General features: G+C 34.8%; 1 protein-coding gene across 4 annotated transcripts in view; it reads left to right on the top strand.

The window, feature by feature from the left end:
- The window catches only part of LOC131804467 (protein sidekick-like), a 360,538-nt gene that overhangs the window by 110,006 nt on the left and 232,576 nt on the right, over positions 1-17,956 (top strand). For all 4 annotated transcript variants that reach the window (XM_059127399.1, XM_059127397.1, XM_059127398.1 and 1 more), the window contains one exon: positions 6,683-6,712. The gene's annotated coding sequence lies outside the window, so the exon portion shown is untranslated. The remainder of the gene's footprint in view (positions 1-6,682; positions 6,713-17,956) is intronic.

Here is a 17,956-nt window from a genome sequence, read left to right as displayed (position 1 = left end):
CCCTATGGAGGGTATATTAAGTTTGTAGGTTGATACAATTTTACACAAATGTTTATTATTCCTGCAGGACTTTTGGTATTGAAAATGGGCTATATAGGCTCTCGTTTTGGTACGGCCCCCATACAACGGTACCTCCCTATATTCGGTACTTTGTTGATTTTAGCGACACTATTCACTGGAATTGTTTCAAATTTGGTATTTGATGTTCATAATGGATACTACAGCCTATGACAGAAAATTGTCTGTGCGCGTCCACATCTTGGTATTGCCCCCATATAATAGTACCTTCGTATATTCGGTATTTTTATGATTTTAGCTACATATTTCACCGATTTTTTTTTTCAAGTTTCATATTTAAATATTGTAATGGCTTATGTTACAAGTTGCCTATGTAGTTCCACGTCTTCGTGTAGACCACAATATAACGGCTATATTCGGTATTTTTAAGATTTTAACAGAATTTGTAACGAATTTAATTTTTTTGAAAATTATCCAAATTCATTCCAAATGGTGGAGGGTATGCAAAGTTCGGTCCGGCTTTTTTACTTGTTGTTTTTTGTTTTTCTTTACATTTTCTTTATTTTCGAAGATGTCAACAACAGCGATTATTTATTTATTCTATCTGTTTTCTGTTTACACAAAATACTTGTTTATTATTTAAATTTTGAAAAGTATTTATTTATTCAACTTTTAGATTTCAAGGAAATACCGCTGCACCATTTAGTTTTTCACCTTCTTTTCATATTTTTTCTACTTTCTTCTTCAAGTCTTTTATTCTTGTTATTCAAAAGTTTCCACGTCGATATGTTCATTGATGTTTCACGCTTGTTGTGATAATAAAAACCGAAGCTTGTTTTCTTACCGAATGGTAGGTGGTAAAGCTGTGCTCTCTTTTTTCGCTTTTTCTTTTTTAAGTCCGCTTTTTGTTATTAAATGATTTATGAAAGTATTTGCATTGCACATTTACTCGCTTTCGTTTTGAGTTTTTTGCGTTTTCTCGAGAAAAACAACATTTTCAGTTTTAACCTGCAGTTATTCGCTCACGTATGTTTACTTCAACGCACTTTTGCGAATCGTTTTTGAGTGCACAAAAAACGAGGAGAGAAAAAGGCAAGAACTTAAAAGAATGCCATAATACACGGTACGGATGGGTGGCATTGTAATGGCTGAAATGCGTTTTAAGAGCTTAGCTTATTAAATATGTTGGAGAATTTAAGGATATGTTATTAAGAATATTATTATTTTTATGTGGGAATTTTTTTCAGATTTTTATTTTTATGAGGTAATGAGTATTTGGGTATTTTAACAAACACCAAAAACTATTAATAAATATCACACGCACGAAATGTTGTCTACAATAAGGATAAATTAATATTTGAATAAAAAATTTGGATATGCAAATGCAAAAGTCAACATTCAAAAAAAAAAAAAAAAATTAACATGTTAGTACCTTATTCTGGTTTTCATCTCAGAAAGCTATTTTTCACTAACATATACATTTTCTGTTTAAAAACTTTGTTTCTAAACTTCCCCCACATCCTTGACACCAAAACAACATATCCTTATGACAGTACCCTTTTGAAAATATTGTAGATGTGTTTGTATTTAGGTACGACTGTCTATCTACGTTAATGTTATTTACATTTTCTTTGCAGATCCAGTAGATAAGTCTGACATTACGTATTTAGGTTGATGTTGTTTATGATTTCAGAATCACATAATTATGTTATGCACTTAGAAATATGTAATAGGTTGTACCAAAAAAACAGCTTTACCGAAATAAACTGCTTTTTTAATAGATATAATATCTTAGGAGGCTGCTTTAGACAAAAGACCCTCTAAAGGTGCAGAGAAAAGCTATAATATTTCGATAAGAGCTATAATATTTCGATAGAACAAGTCCATATTCCAGAAAGTTCGAAAATTCATTAAATGGGTATAACCCCCACAAGAATTCAAACTTAGTTCGTGCTAACATTTATATCACACTTTGGTATATTCCGAAATTTGGCGAATTCATTCGAAAAATGTGTAAATCGTTAAAAAATATTTCAATTCGGAGTTACAAAGGGACTATTCCCAAAATTGGACTGACATAACCCATTTTCTGTACCAGGATGTTATCTAAAAATCTCTACCAAATTTCAAAGCTCTATCCTAATTATTGCGAAATATATCACTATCTATAGGTGTTTCTTTGCGTATAGTTGAAACTATATAAGGATCTAAAAACGAGTCCACTTGCAATTTCCACAACCCAGACTGTTCTGCCGGGCCGAACTTTCCACCATTTGGAACCATTTTGACGATTTTCAAAAAAAAAAATCATTAAAAATTCTGTGTAAATCTTAAAAATAGCCGTTATGTCAGGGTCTATACGACGACGTGGACCTGCATCATCAAAATATCGAGTATTGGGTGGTACTATTTTATGGGGGCTATACCAAAACGTGGACCTGCACAGACAATTTTCTGTCATAGGCTGTAGTATCCATTAAAAACTTCATATACCAAATATGAAATAATTCTGGTGAATAATGTTGCTAAAATCATCAAAGTGCCGAATATCGGTACATCCCGTTATATGGGGGATATACGAAGGCGTGGACCAGTACGGATAATTTTCTGTCATAGACTTCAAATACCTAATTTGAAACATTTCCGATGAATAATGTTGCTTAAATCACCAAAAAACGAAAATAGGGAGGTACCATTATATGGGGGCTATACCAAAACGTAGACCTACATGGATTTTTTCTTCAATACCAAAAGTCCTGCAGACACAATATACATTTGAGTAAAATGTTATCAACATACTATATTTCGTTCGAAAGCTAGAATGATTTCCACAGACAGATAATGCTGTCAAACTGTTCAAAAAACCATAAAGTGGGTAAGGCCGTTGTATGGGGGCCATGCCAAAACGGGAACCTCCATAGACATTTTTATTCTTCAAAAATTGTCATCCACCAATTTTTTTTTTATTTACCCAATTTGAAACAATTTCATAGGTAAATGTGACTAGGATTTTCAAAATATCGAGCATCGGTGGGTATCGTTATATGGGCGCTAAAGGAAAACGTAGACCTAAAATGTTCAATGTTTCTCCACCGGAGCTAGAACCCATTATGACCAACAAATACCAATTTTTAGACAAATCCGAAATCAAAATACCGAATATCGGGAGGTGCCGTTATATGGGGGCTATACAACAACATTTACCCATACATAAAATGTTTCGCCACCGGAGCTACAACCCATTATGATTATGAAATACTAATTTTTAGACAAATCCGTAAAAAAATGTGTGAAAATCTTTAAAATACCGGATATCGGCAGGTACCGTTATGTGGGGCTATACCAAAACCTGGACCTATACATACTATGTTCCGCCACAGGAGCTAGAATCCATTATGAACTACAAATTCCAATTTTTATACAAATCCGTGGGATAGTGTGGCGAAAAATGATCAAAATACTGAATATCCGGTCGCATCATTGGGTGGGGACTATACCTAAACGTGGACCGATATATCTCATTTTTAATATCCACCATCCTAGACTAAATACAAATTGTTCCGCCAAATTTGAAGGTCTACATCGAATAATGTGGGCTGTATCGTGATTTCAACAGACAGACATATGGACGGACAGACAGACGGACATCGTTAAATCGACTTAGAATTTTATGCTGATTATAAATATATGTATTTCATGGGGGGTCTACGGCCAATACTTAGGGATATATACATTTTAACACCCTCCACCATACGTAGTATGGAGGATATATTAAGTTCCTCATTCCGTTTGTAATTCATGGAAATAATAGTTTAAGACCTAATATACTTTATATTCTTCATCAGCGTAAATTTAGCCTTGTCCGTCCGTCTGTTGTAATCACGCTAGAGGCAAAACGAATTCAGATAGGAAACTAAAATTGTGCACAGATCAGTCTATTTTCTGTATGCGAAGTTCGAAGATGGTCTATATTGGTACACGATAGCCCCCATGTAACGGCACCACCGATATGCTGTTTGATGATTTAAGCTCCATATTTCAATGGAATTCTTTGAAATTCTGCAGAAGGAGTTTTTTTGTGAGAACTTTGGAAGAGGAATGTTTATATAGGTCCACGATATCGTATATCCCTTATATAACGGTACCTCTCGATATTCGCTGTGTTGATGATTTTAGCCAAATTTTTCAAGGAAATTGTCTGAAAATCCTCATAAAGAGTTCATTCTGAGTGATTTATCCCATGGAAGAGAATTTTCTGTATAGGTCCACCATATCGTATAGCCCTCATATAACGGTACCCCCTGATATTCGGTATTTTAAGGATTTTAGCGATATTTTTGACCGGAATTGTTTCAATTTTTGTATTTAAAGTGTGAAGCTCGTAATGAGTACTATAATCTATGGCGGGAAATTGTCTATGCAGGTCCACGTCTTTGTATAGCCCACATATAACGGCACCTGCCTTTATTCGGAATTTTGATGATATTACCCCTTTGTTGACTCGCTTGAGGGTAAAAATATTTGACCTGATTATTCCTCGCATTTTATCTGCAAAATTGCCTAAAATGTAAGGGTTCCGAGGAATCTTCATCCAAAAATTTCCAAAAGTGTAAAAGAGGGGGGAAGTTGTCCCGTCTATTTAGGTTACTTTGCGATGTAAACTTTTATAATGCCGTCACACGTATCTTCTTTTTTTAGCTCTACTCCAAAATCTGCTGAGATTTCCCCCGTTTTTATTGACAAAATGGAAATTTGTCGCACAGTGTCATAATAACTTTTATAAGATATGACATAATTTCGCTATTATCTTAGATCTAATATAAAGTTCTAGGTCCAATATTTTGGTACGAATCCCAAAAAGGGTATACATAAAAAAGTGGTCAAATGCTGAGGAAATCCATCGAAGCTCTTTTTCGAATACAATATTTAACCAGCCTGAAAATAAAGATTGGTACGTGGCCCGAATGTTAAGTGGACTGTTATTAAAGTTTGGAATGAAATCCTAGTTAGTTTAGAGCCGCCACTCATCATCTGAGGCTTAAAGGCCTTTCAATGTCTTCATGAAGGATAAAATCTGCCCTCTTCTGAACAACTCCTTCAATCAAAAAAAATATCCAATACATCCAACCTAATATACACAGCTGTAGAAGTGCATAGGTTTTACTTTATTTCGCAAAAGGCATAAACATAGGAAACGATATCGGAAAGTATATTTTTTCTATTGTCATTGTTGATGGTCTTTGATGTTATTGCAATAGACGTGGCTATTGTTGTCGTTGCTTTTGCTTTTTGTTCTTGTTGTTCTCCTCGTTGTTGCTGTTGCTGTTGTTGTTGTTGTTGTGCATTATCCATTAGAATAAATGTAATTTGGTACACACTGTAATCAAGTTTATGATACTTTGACATTTTTATTATCTTTGTCAAACCATGCGATAGATGGGGATACAACATGTACGACATTACCATATCACAAAATATCAGAAGTAAGTCAAGTGTTGGAAGTATTCATAAATAGTTATGGGAATAGACAAAGTTATGTGCATGCGGAAATATTTGACGCAGGGTCATGTGGGCTGAAAAGTTGTGGGCTCTATCAAAAGTTCTCAATACCTATGTTTATTACTAGATCGACAGCAAATTCCTGAAACAATTTTTTTACAAAGAGACTCGGGTTCTAAAATTGTTATATCTCTGAGGCATATTTTGGTGGTATCAAATGACATAAACCCTCTGTTTCTTTTGTTCTCCCAAGTATGCAAACCGCAAATGTAAAGAAATAGAAAAACAAATAAAAGCCATAATGACCGCTATAGAGATGTGAGAGGTAATCCGAGTTCAGAGATTAGCTTTTTTATGCGGTAAGCTCCGAGGTTCAAACGAGAGCGATTTTTCATAGCAATTCGCAAATCTTGCGGAAGCACCAATGCTTCTTAGAAGTGCTAGGCTAGTCACCCTACAGAAGGGAGACTGAGCCGACTTAACCACCCTCTGTAACCACAAGATTCAAGGTGCAATAATAAGGACTTTTCAGTCCATGTAGTACAATCATGACATACCCACTCAATCTAAGTAAATCTCACCAATACCCATGTAAGTGTCCAACTCTTTTATTACATATCTCACTTTGCGATGGATATCAAAAAGGACACAAGAACACATTCACACACACAGGAAAGCTACCAACTATTTGAAGACAAATTATGCTATTTAGAATTTTTTATGACAATATGTATCCAGTTATTCGAGTTCGAATTGCCAAACCATCCCAGTCACCCCCCCTTGGGGTTGCAGTCAATGCCACAATCTTATTATTGATGCAATTACATGATAGTAAAATGGAGCAAAATTATGCAAAACATAATTTATTCTATGGAATAAGGGCAAGGGCGGGGAAGGGGTCCTGGTGACCAAACGACGACATTGATTGACATTACTTTTCAAATTGTAACGACATGAAGTTGGGAGCCAGCAGAGAAAATCCATTATTTTGCATTCTAATGGAATAAACTGCAGAAAGCCACTTTGGATGGCATTTTATGATGGCTAGTGATTGGATTTTTTTTTTTGAAAACTGAATGGAAGCTGCCTGTAGTTCTATGACAGAAGAAATATGTTATATTCTAGTTTATGAAGTAACCAATATGTCTTTATTTTTCTATTACAGGTGCAAAGCGGTGGAAAATAAATGAAAGAGGTAAGTCGAAAGAAATTATAAAAGAAAATTGTGTAGTTTTATGGAAATTGAATTAACTTCTTAATACTGCTAGTGTGCTTTTGTCTTAGCCGAGAAATAGTGATAAAAAAATAAAAAAAATGGGCTCGTCATCTGGGGCTTTGGAAAATCCAAGTAAAGGTAAAAGTACTAAGTCAGTAGAGCAAAATTCCAAAAGAGTTTTGGCTACTGAGGGTACATATCATTTGAAACGGCAAACATGTCAGTATGTCTAGCTGTTTGGTGGGCACGAAAACTCTCGAAGGGAGTATCCGATCTGGCCCAAACTTCGCACATACTTTTTTTTTGTCAAACTTAGATCATGTTCGAGGATGGGTAAATCATTCACCTTCTTCCCTTTTTGGATAAAGTGTTAAAAATTGAATATTTCACAGAAAGCGAAGGAAGTATTTGTTTAAAACTTAGTAAAGGGTGTTTTTTTAAGCTAGATAGAATATTAAATTGTAAAAAGTAACACAAAAAATTAAATTTTGATGAAACATTTTTTTTGTTTGTTTCAGTATACTCTGACGAATCATCATGAGAGACCATTATATGCGTCGTTCTTTCGACGATTGGGCTCTAGAGCAATCGTCATTGTTTTATCGCAAAATTGTGTTCAGCGATGAGGCGCATTTTTTGCTTAACGCCTTTGTTAATAAGCAAAATTGCCGCATATGGAGTGAGACCAATCCACAAGAGACACTACAGACACCATTACATCTAGAACAAGTTTAAAAGCAGTAAGTTCGGCCAGGCCAAACTTTGAATATCCTCCAACATTTGGAACGAATTTGGAAAATTTAAAAAATAAAATCCTTAGAAAATTCTGTTAAATTTAAAAAATACCGAATATTGCCGTTATATTGGGGTCTATACGACGTGGACCTACATAGGCATTGTTTGCCATTACCATATTCAAATTGGGGGCTATACGAAGACGTGGACCTGCCGAGATAATTTTCTGTCATAGGCTGTGGTATCCATTTCGAACTTCAAATACCAAAGTTGAAACAATTCCGGTGAATAATGTCGCTAAAATCATCAAAATACCGAATATCGGGAGGTACCGTTATATGGGGACTATATGAAAACGTGGACGTACATGGCCCATTTACGAACTTAACTTGCCTACTGGAAAAATAAACACGAGTGCAAAATTTTAGCCTTCTATCTCAATTCGTTCGAAAGATAGCGTGATTACAACAGACAGACAGACGGACATGGCTAAATCGACTTAGAATTTTACGCTGATGAAGAATATATACATTTTGTTGGGTCTGACATGAGTATTTCGAGGAGTTACAAACGGAATGACAAAGTTAATATACCCTCCATAGTATGGTGGAGGGTATAAAAATGCACCGTATGGTACGGTTTTCACGCTGGTGGCATCATCGGACCTTATTTCTACAAAAATGAGGCCGGAGCCCGCGTTACGGTCAATGGGGATCGTTACCGCACCGTGATCAATGATTTTTTGTCTAAAAATATGGATCATATTGATCCGGAGGAGATGTGATTTCAACAGAATGGCGCTACGTGCCATACGGCGAACGCAACCATCGACTTATTGAAATCAAAATTTGGCGATAAGTTGATTTCGAGAAGTGGACCTGTCAATTGACCTCCAAGGTCGTGCGATTTGACACCTCTCGATTATTTCCTGTGGGGCTACGTGAAGTCACTGGTTTATGCTGATAAACCAGAAAGAATTGACGCTTTGTATGTCAGTATTGTTCGTGTTATTCGTGACATACGGCCAGCAGTGCTCAAAAAAGTGGCCAAAAATTAGACGTCCAGAATGCACTTCGTCAAGAACAGCCGCGATGCCCATATGCTCGAAATCATTTTCAAATGTTAATGCCATGTATTGATTTTTCGAATAAAAAAAAAAAATTATTTAAATTTAATTTTTTGTGTTATTTTTTACAATTTCAACTTCCATCGGGCTTTTAAAAACACCCTGTATTAACATTTAGTACGCATAATCAAACAATCTACATCTTTCCATCCAAGGGACCAAGAGTGATCCAAAATTAGTGCAATTTAGAACTTTTCGAACAATTATAGTACACATTTGCAAAAACCATCAATCATCAACCATCTCTACCTCAGATACCTATAGATACCACAATTCAAATCAAATTTCGGGATTCCAGCACTACACATTCAGTCAATACCAAGCTTAGTAACATTTAGTACTTTTCGTATAAATTTAGTATCCATATGCTAAACCGTTCCATAACTTAATGCTATACACCAATAGTTATCGCAATATGAAATTTCACATTTTCAACCTTCACCGATACCTTCACCCAATGTCCAATTTAGTACCACTTAGTGCTTTTCAAACAATTAAAGTAGAAATTTTCAACATAATCTTCATACCGCAACCTCAGATACAAACAGAGACCTTAATATCTAATGTCAGGATTTCAGGTATTTAATATCCCCATTACCAAATTTAGTACAATTACGGTACGTATATCCAACCACAGACACCAAAAGTGTCATCTCTATCAAATTTCAGAATTTAAACTTTATTCCTTCACCAAAAACCAAATTTAGTACTATTTAGTACTTTTCGTACAGTTTTACTGCACATTTCCAAAAACACCTCCAACATCTCAAATCCAAATAATAACAGAGATCTCAACATAGCATTTCGGGATTTCAGCTCTATCCCTTCACCCAATACCCAATTTTATACCACTCAGTACTTTTCGAACAATTATAGTACACATTTTTCTCAATTCCTCAGTATTTAAACCACACACAGCAATCGTGACATTTATATTAAATTTCAGGATTTCTGCACCCAATACCAAATTAAGTACTATTTGCTACAATATTAAATTTGATGATTCCATCTCTATCCATTCGCATTTCCAAACTACCGCCAAATCTCAAACATAGGTACTATCTTAATCTAACTATCATTTTAAGTACTAAGAGTATTCTGTACTTCTCGTACAATTATAGCACCCATTTTCGAAATCACCTCCATATCTAAATTCCAGATACCAATAGAGACCCAATATAAAATTTGAGGATTTCAGACTTATTCCACCAAATTTAGTACCATTTAGTACTTTTCGTACAAATATAGGACACATTTACAAACCACCGCCCAATCTCAGTATCAGTAATGTAAATATCAAATTTTGAATTTTATTTCTATCCTTTCAACCAAGACCAAATTTTTCGTACAATTATAGTACACAATTATAAAACCACCTCCATATATCAATTCTAGATACCAACAGAGATCTCAATATTAATATTGATGGATATAGCAATGTCCCTTTACTCAATGCCAAATCTGGTTGCATTTACTACTTTTCGTACAAATCTCAAACACAGATATCTTCAGTGATCTAAATATTAAATTTTGAATTTTATCTCTATTCCTTCACCCAATACCAAATATCGTACAATTCACTACGATTCGTGCAATTATAGTACAAATCTCCGAAAAAAATCCCATATGTCCTGGCTATATATGAACAGCGACCCTAATACCAAATTTCAGATTTCAAGCACCATCTGTTCATCCAATATCAAATTGTACCAAACATTATACTTTTTTACCATTTTAGAACTTTAGATAACCTTAATGTTCAAAGTTTCAAAAAACCTTTGTTACATCTATCCTGCACTCTGTCGGTCACTCTCATTCTATATTTATTAATTCTTTAATTCCGTTTATCCAATACAAGGTACTAAATTTTTAGTATATTTTCGTACTTTTCGTTCGCATTTAGTAGGGATTTCCAATAATCCAGCCTTATCACGCGAATACGAATCAAGGCTGACCCTCATGCATAATTTAAACTGAATTTTCTGGAAATGTATTCCCTGTGAAAAAAATCCTTAAAAATAACTATCTATACATATCCATAAGCTGTCTTATAGATTCCATATTTTCATACCCTCTACATATATTCATGATCAGCGTAAAATTCTAATCCGATTTAGCCATGAACGTCCGTCTGTTGTAATCAAGCTATCTTCCGAAGGAATTGAGATAGAGTTCTGAAATTTGGTACACATACTTTTTGGGTCTGAGATTGGAACAATTTTGAAGATGTGCTATAGCGGCCAACTGTTTTCGTACACCTCCCATATAATGTTACCCCCTCATTTTAAGAATTTCGACGATTTTCGGAATATTTTTCAATGGAATTGTCTTGTATTTGGTATTTGAATGTTGTTACGGATTCCCAAACCACTTGCAAAAACAGTTAATATAGGTGTACATTGTGGTATATCTTTCAAATAACGGTATCATCCTATATTCGGTATCTTGATGGTTTGCCTCAATTTTTTTCAACTGAATTGTTCGAAATTTTGTATTTGGGTGCCTAATGACCTTATAAAAAATTATTTATATTGGTTCTCATATTGACTTTGTATGTATCATGGTGGAGAGTGTTAAAAGTTCGGTCCGTCAATCTTACTCCCTTTTTATACCCCCCCACCATACACAATATAGAGGGTATATTATGTTCGTCATTCCGTTTGTAACTCATCGAAATAATCATTATAGACCCAACAAAGTATATATATTCTTGATCAGCGTAAAATTCTAAGCGGATTTAGCCCTGTCTGTCCGTCTGTTGTAATCATGCTAAAGTCTAAACGAATTAAGATAAGAAGCTAAAATTTTGCACAGATCTCTCTTTTGTCTGCAGGCATGTCAAGTTCGAAGATGGGCTATATCGGTCCACGATATCGTATAGCCCCCATATAACGGTACCCCCGATATTTGGTATTTTGATGATTTTAGCCACATTTTTTAATTGAATTGTCTGAAATCCCACACAAGGAGTCCCTTATGAGTACTTCTTATCTATATAGGTCCACGATATTATATAGCCCCCCCATATAACGGTACCCTCCGATATTCGGTATTTTGATGATTTCAGCCACATTTTTCAATGGAATTGTCTGAAATTCCACACAAGGAGTTCCTTGTGAGTACTTTACCCCCAGACATAGATTTGTCTATATAGGTCCACAATGTCGTATATCCCCCCATATATCGGCACCTTCCGATATTAGGTATTTTAAAGATTTTTAACAAAATTTTCAATGGATTTTATTTTTTTTTGGAATTTTTTTTTTATTCGTTTCAAATGGTGGAGGGTATTCAAAGTTCAGCCTGGCCGAACTTACTGCTTTTTTACTTGTTACTTGTTATGATTTTAGTCCAAGTTTTAAACGGAATTATTTTGAAGTTGTTTTTTTTCACAATGGGTACAGCTTTCTCGGAAAGAATTTTATATATACAATGTTCTCTATAGACTCCATTTAGCGGTATATCCCGATATTCGGTTTGAATACTGGGTCTTTGCAGTTTAAAAAATATTTTCAAAAGTGTTGCTTCCGGCCCGTCGAACTTCAAGCTTTTGTTGCGTGTTCTACCAAATTTCTCTGAATTTTATCATTTTGAGTTGTCAGGAAATACAAATTACTACCCAATATAGCCTCGAATTAAGTTGTAAAACTTATATAAAGGCAGCTCCCGATTCCAGCTACTTCGATGTTTTTGATCACTTTTTATTTGTTTTGGATATATATCGGCATTTAATTTTTTTAGAGGTAGAAAGTATCTCCGATTTTTTTAATATATTTTATATGACCGCTATATAAGGAATCCACTCAACTTTACTTTCAGGATATATTATGCTAGTTTTAAGTGAAAATATGGGGAATTAGGTCAATAGAGAAAATCCAAAGAGTGTGCTCGATACATCTTTTATATGACCCTTATTAAAAAAACCTGAACTGAAGACGAAAGGTCTTCAATATGTTAATCTTAACTCTTAAATGAATAATGAAACATGATAGAGACATTTGAATTACTTCTGCAAACATTCGAATAAAAACTAGGTATAGGTCCAGGTTTATGTATATCCTTACATGCAAAGGCTCCTTGCGATTTAGGTTATATACAAGGTTCCGCGATGTGATTTTTTGGTATGGCATTTAACATACTTACTGAATTCATAAAAATTTGTAGCCACAGCGAAAATCAATTCAAATGAGCTCTCAAATTACTTTAGCCTTTCCTGATTAGTACAATTCAAATGTTCAACAATTATTTTTGCATTTTCTCTAAATTTTATATATAGTAAATCACACAACCTCACCAACAAACTATACTCTTCTTTACCGCCTCACACTTTAAATTCACAAATTGAATTCGAAAAAAAGCATGGGCAAATGTTAATGCTGTTATCTTTCGACTTCGTGTGAAAAAAACTTTATATTTGAAAAATGCAAAAAAAAAAAAAAAACTCTTAAGGTTATAGTCCTTTTGGGGCATATTCAAGGATTTACTTGAGTTTTGTTCGTACGTTTAACAGCGTAGGAGGATTTGTTGCGTTTTCTGTATGTTTTTTTTTTGTTTTCCTGCCGTTCGTTTACTTTTCGGACTAAAAGTTTATAACAACATTGTCATAAATACTAAGGATGGTCATAAAAAAGTATTTTGAAACTTATTTAAATAGAAGCGGAAGAACGAAAAAAAAAAATACAAATATGTTAAGGAAATAAAAAAAAAATGTGTAAAACACGGTGGTGGGATGTCTGTAAAGTAGACACGACTCTTCGGAGATTTAATATGGCTGCATGTAGAGCCCCATTTAAATCCATGGAATTTAAGATCAAATTTTTGGGATTGAGATAACAAAAGATGTTTAAGGGCATTGATTTATCTGATTAAACTTTTCAAATTATAGTTAAGATCGTTGGACAAGATTACACTTACGATCTAGCCCTCATCGCGAAATTAAAAATAAAAAACGGTGTTTTATGTATGGATATTAACAAGTGGCCGCTACTGCGTTAGCGAAAGTCCACCTTAAATATTAGATTCGTTCCAACAGTTCGTATTAGGCAGTTTTAGTACTCAAAATTCACAATTTATTCAGCTTGCAAATTTTGTTTTTAATCAAAACTTTAGATATCGCACTAAATTTTCAGACTTTCAAGGTTTTATTTATTATTCAAGATATTTCTTTTTCGGAAAGAAGAATATGAAAATGTTTACCTTTTAAACCAAAGGGTCTTCAAAATCTTTCATTTTGTAGTCGAGGAGGATATTACTAACACCATTGCTCAGTGGATTCACATCGCATTTTTCTATTGAAAACTATTTTAACATCATCTTATGTAAACCAACAGTGATTTCAAAATCAAATTTCAGAATTTTCGCTCTATCCCATCACCCAAAATCAAGTTTAGTAACATATTCAAAACAATATTCATCTCTGTATCCTAGACTCCAATCGTGATCTAAAATTAGTATCATATTACACTTTTCGAACGATTATAGTACACATTTGCAAAATTACCACCAAATCACGACCCCAGAACCCATCAGACGCCTAAATATCAAATTTGAGGATTCCAGTCCCGTCCCTTCAGCTTATACCGAGTTTAGTACGATTTAGTATTTTTCGTACAAACATGTGATGCATTTCCAACCATTCCAGAATCCAAGAGAGACCTCAATATAAAATTTGAGGATTCCAGTACAATTCATTCATCCAATACCAAATTTAGTACCTTTTAGTACTTTTCGAGCAATCATAATACACATTTCCAAAACCACCTCCATATCTTAATCGCAGACACCAATTGTGAAATCTATATCAAATTTCAATATTTTAACTCTATTTATTCACCCAGCACCAAATTTAGTACTATTTAGTACTTTTCGTATAACTACAATACACTTTTTTAAACCCACCTTTATATCTCAATCCCAGATACCATAAGAGACCTCAATATACAATTTTTCGATTCCTGCTTAATATCTTTACCCAATACTCAATTTAGTACCACTTAGTACTTTTCGTGCAAATATAGAACGCATTTCCAAAACCATCTCCTTTTCTTAGTGCCAGATACCAACGGAGTCCTCAGTATCAAATATCGGGATTCCAGATACCATAAGAGACCTCAATATACATTTTTTGGATTCCTGCTTAAAATCTTCACCCAATACCCAATTAAATACCACCAACTTCTCCGACTAAATTACGGTATACATTTTCAAAACCACCTCCATATTCCTACCTCAGGCACCAATAATGACTTCTATATTAATATCAGGATTTCAGTTTTATCCCTTCACACAATACCCAATTTAGTACCATTTAGTACTCTTAGTAAACTGATAGTACACATTTCCACCTCCATATCACAATCCACAAAGAGACCTCTATATCAACTCTCGGAAATTCCAGTTCTATCCCTTGACTCAACTCAGTACGACTTAGTAGTTATAGAACAATTATAGTACACATTTTCAAAACCACCTCCAAATCTCAATTCCAGTTACCAACAGAGACCTCAATATCAGATTTGAGGATTCCAACCATATCCCTTCACCCAACACAAAATTTAGTACTTTTCGTACAAATATAGGACGGATTTCCAAACCACCTTCAAATCTCTAACACATAACATTTGTAATCTTAATGTCATCCCTTCACCCAATACAAAATATAGTACCTACAATAAAGTAAACATTTCTGAAACCACCTCCATATGCCCAAGCTACACATGGACAGCAAATTGTACCAAATATTGTACTATTTAGTACTTTTCGTGCGCTAGTACATAGTACCCATTTGCCAAACCAACCCCATAACCACAAACCAACCGCCGAAACACCAATACAAAATTTCAGCTTCATCCGTTGACCCAAAATCAAACTGTTCCAAATTTATTACAGTTCGCACACTTAGCACACATTTTCGTAACCTAAATTCAAATTTCTAAAAAACTATTTAGTCATCTAGCCTGCATTTCATCATTGACCCTCATTCCAAATTTCAAAATTCTTCTCTTAAAAAGGTGAGAAGCCAAAATATAAGTCGAATCTACCTTTAATTCGACTTTCCACTTTTAGGGCCCACAAATATGCTTATTAGGTATCATGTTCATATTTTGCCATGTAGTATCACCATTTCGTCCATAATCGGATTAACCAGACATTACAAATAAATTCATTGCTTTAATACCTATCATTCTATTCTTTGGATTTTTTCACATCTTTTTTATGAATTAACTACATTTTTTCACATATTTCGTATACAAGAGATATGCCAGTGATATACGTGCTATAAGTAAATGCGGTTCGGCCATGTCGACCAACCACCTCCCACACACAAAAATGAATGGCCATTTTTATGGTAGTAGGCCAACCAACTGCAATGGTAACAAGTGAAATTCTTTTGGTAAATAGGTCATAATTCCCTTTTCTTTCTACACGTATGTATGTGCGAAACATGTATACATGAATACCTACCGTTTGGAAAAGAATTCGGATATGTAATAGTATGGATGTTTCACTGTTTATTGATTTAGTGTCAGTTTAGTGCCAAATTAGGTGTAACGAATAGGCCTATTTCTAGGTAAGAAGATACATGATGGAAATCAATATCGAAGGAATAATTGAAATTCGTATCGAAATTGTATATGAAATCCGTTAATGGTCGGAAATTGTAAAACTTGATGAGACGTGGAAAAATATGGACCAAAATCTGAGAAATAATAGAACAGTTTATAGAAGACCTAACATTCAGATCTACAACTTTTTGGCTATTATACAAATAAAATCGCTAGAGTATACACCGCTGGAAACCAGCGTAAGGTCGCCTATGGCCGGTTTTTACCGCGAAATTTCTTCCAATTTTCTTCAATTGACAAGCATTTGGCACTTCTTAAAAGTGAGATTACACTACCGAGGTAATCAACTTCCAGCCTGATTTGGGGAAATGTAATAACCTACAAATAACTTAATTTCCAATTGACAGAGCCAATCACGTTTAACATTGAGAAGGAGACACGGCTCTACAGATATAAAATCACGGCATTGGGTTTAATAAATTATGTACAAGTACATTATGATCATGTCTCGGCATTCCTCTAGGATCAGGTCAAATCCCTATAATGGATTTTCATCAACTGATAGGTCGATTTTAACAATAGAAGATTATAGGAGTTCGCCAACTGCCGTTATAGTGAACTGGTCCACCCTTCTTATAATCGGGGAGCAGAAACAATTTTCGAAATGTCATCAAAGCTGTTTGCGCTTGCTATATACCTCTTGCTTGAATATCCAAAGTGAGTCTAAATTTTCAAAAAGAGACCGGAATAAGTGAATCGTCCCAATAGGCTTTGGAATTCCAAGAATACTAAGAAACTTACCGGCTGATATCACAGATCGCCTGTACCAAAGGCTCATACATTTCTATATTATTAGAGCTGGAATTCAGTTGCAAATCACAAGACAGGTTCCGTCAGCAACATACTACTAAGTCGTATCCAAATTTGATCGACCAGAAAGGGGTGTGTTGGTAGCACTTGACTAATCTAACGCATTCATTACTGTCCGCCCGGATACATTGTTTGAGGACGTTGAAAATACTAACCCCGGTCAATTCTGAAAATATGAATAATTATTTATTTTTGGACACTTTTCGGAATTATATGTCCAAGTCTCGTAAAGTGGATCAGAAAGTGAGTAACGCAATTTTCTTGTCGGCTAAGAGAAGCTCAGAAGCATCTAGGATCTCCATAAGGACCAACTAAACCTTATGGAATAAGAAACATAAATAAATCACGTGTTTTATTAATTCAAACACTAAATTAATATGGAATATAGGATGGCGATTGGACTTCGTTGGTGCTCGGAAATTCAAAGTAGAGTTGGTCAATTGATGATCGGCATTTCGATGTTTACTATGCCTCGTAGGCTACAGGATAAATGGACAATCGGGAACTATGATGTAGCAATGTTGGGTTGTTCACTATTGATAATCGGCTAGTTGATGTGAAGCGCGATTAGCCGGTGATTCATAGGTACTCGTACTCGTAGGTACCATCGGATTTTGACAAGTGAGTAAGATTAGGAATTCGGGTGACGCTGGCGTTCGGTATGATAACGTTTAGAAGGTAATCTGGAACTCCTGTATGGCCAGTTGTTAACGGGTTGAATATAATCAGGAATTAAAGGGTTGGTGTTTTTGTTTGACGTTGGCGGGATTTTGATGTTTTGGAGGTAATTGGGAACATCAGTGAATGGTCATCAGGTATGTATTCGGACTGGGCAACTCACTCAAAGGTCTTGTAAGATGGATCGGGATTCGTTCCGGTTTGGCAACTTACTGTGGATACGCTCGGGAATATCTCGTTCGAGTTCGA

The sequence above is a fragment of the Musca domestica genome, unplaced genomic scaffold (genome assembly GCF_030504385.1).
Source record: "Musca domestica strain aabys unplaced genomic scaffold, Musca_domestica.polishedcontigs.V.1.1 45, whole genome shotgun sequence".
Lineage (NCBI taxonomy): Eukaryota > Metazoa > Arthropoda > Insecta > Diptera > Muscidae > Musca > Musca domestica.
The sequence above is the reverse complement of the archived record's forward strand: the minus strand, read 5'-3'. Positions and strand labels throughout refer to the sequence as shown.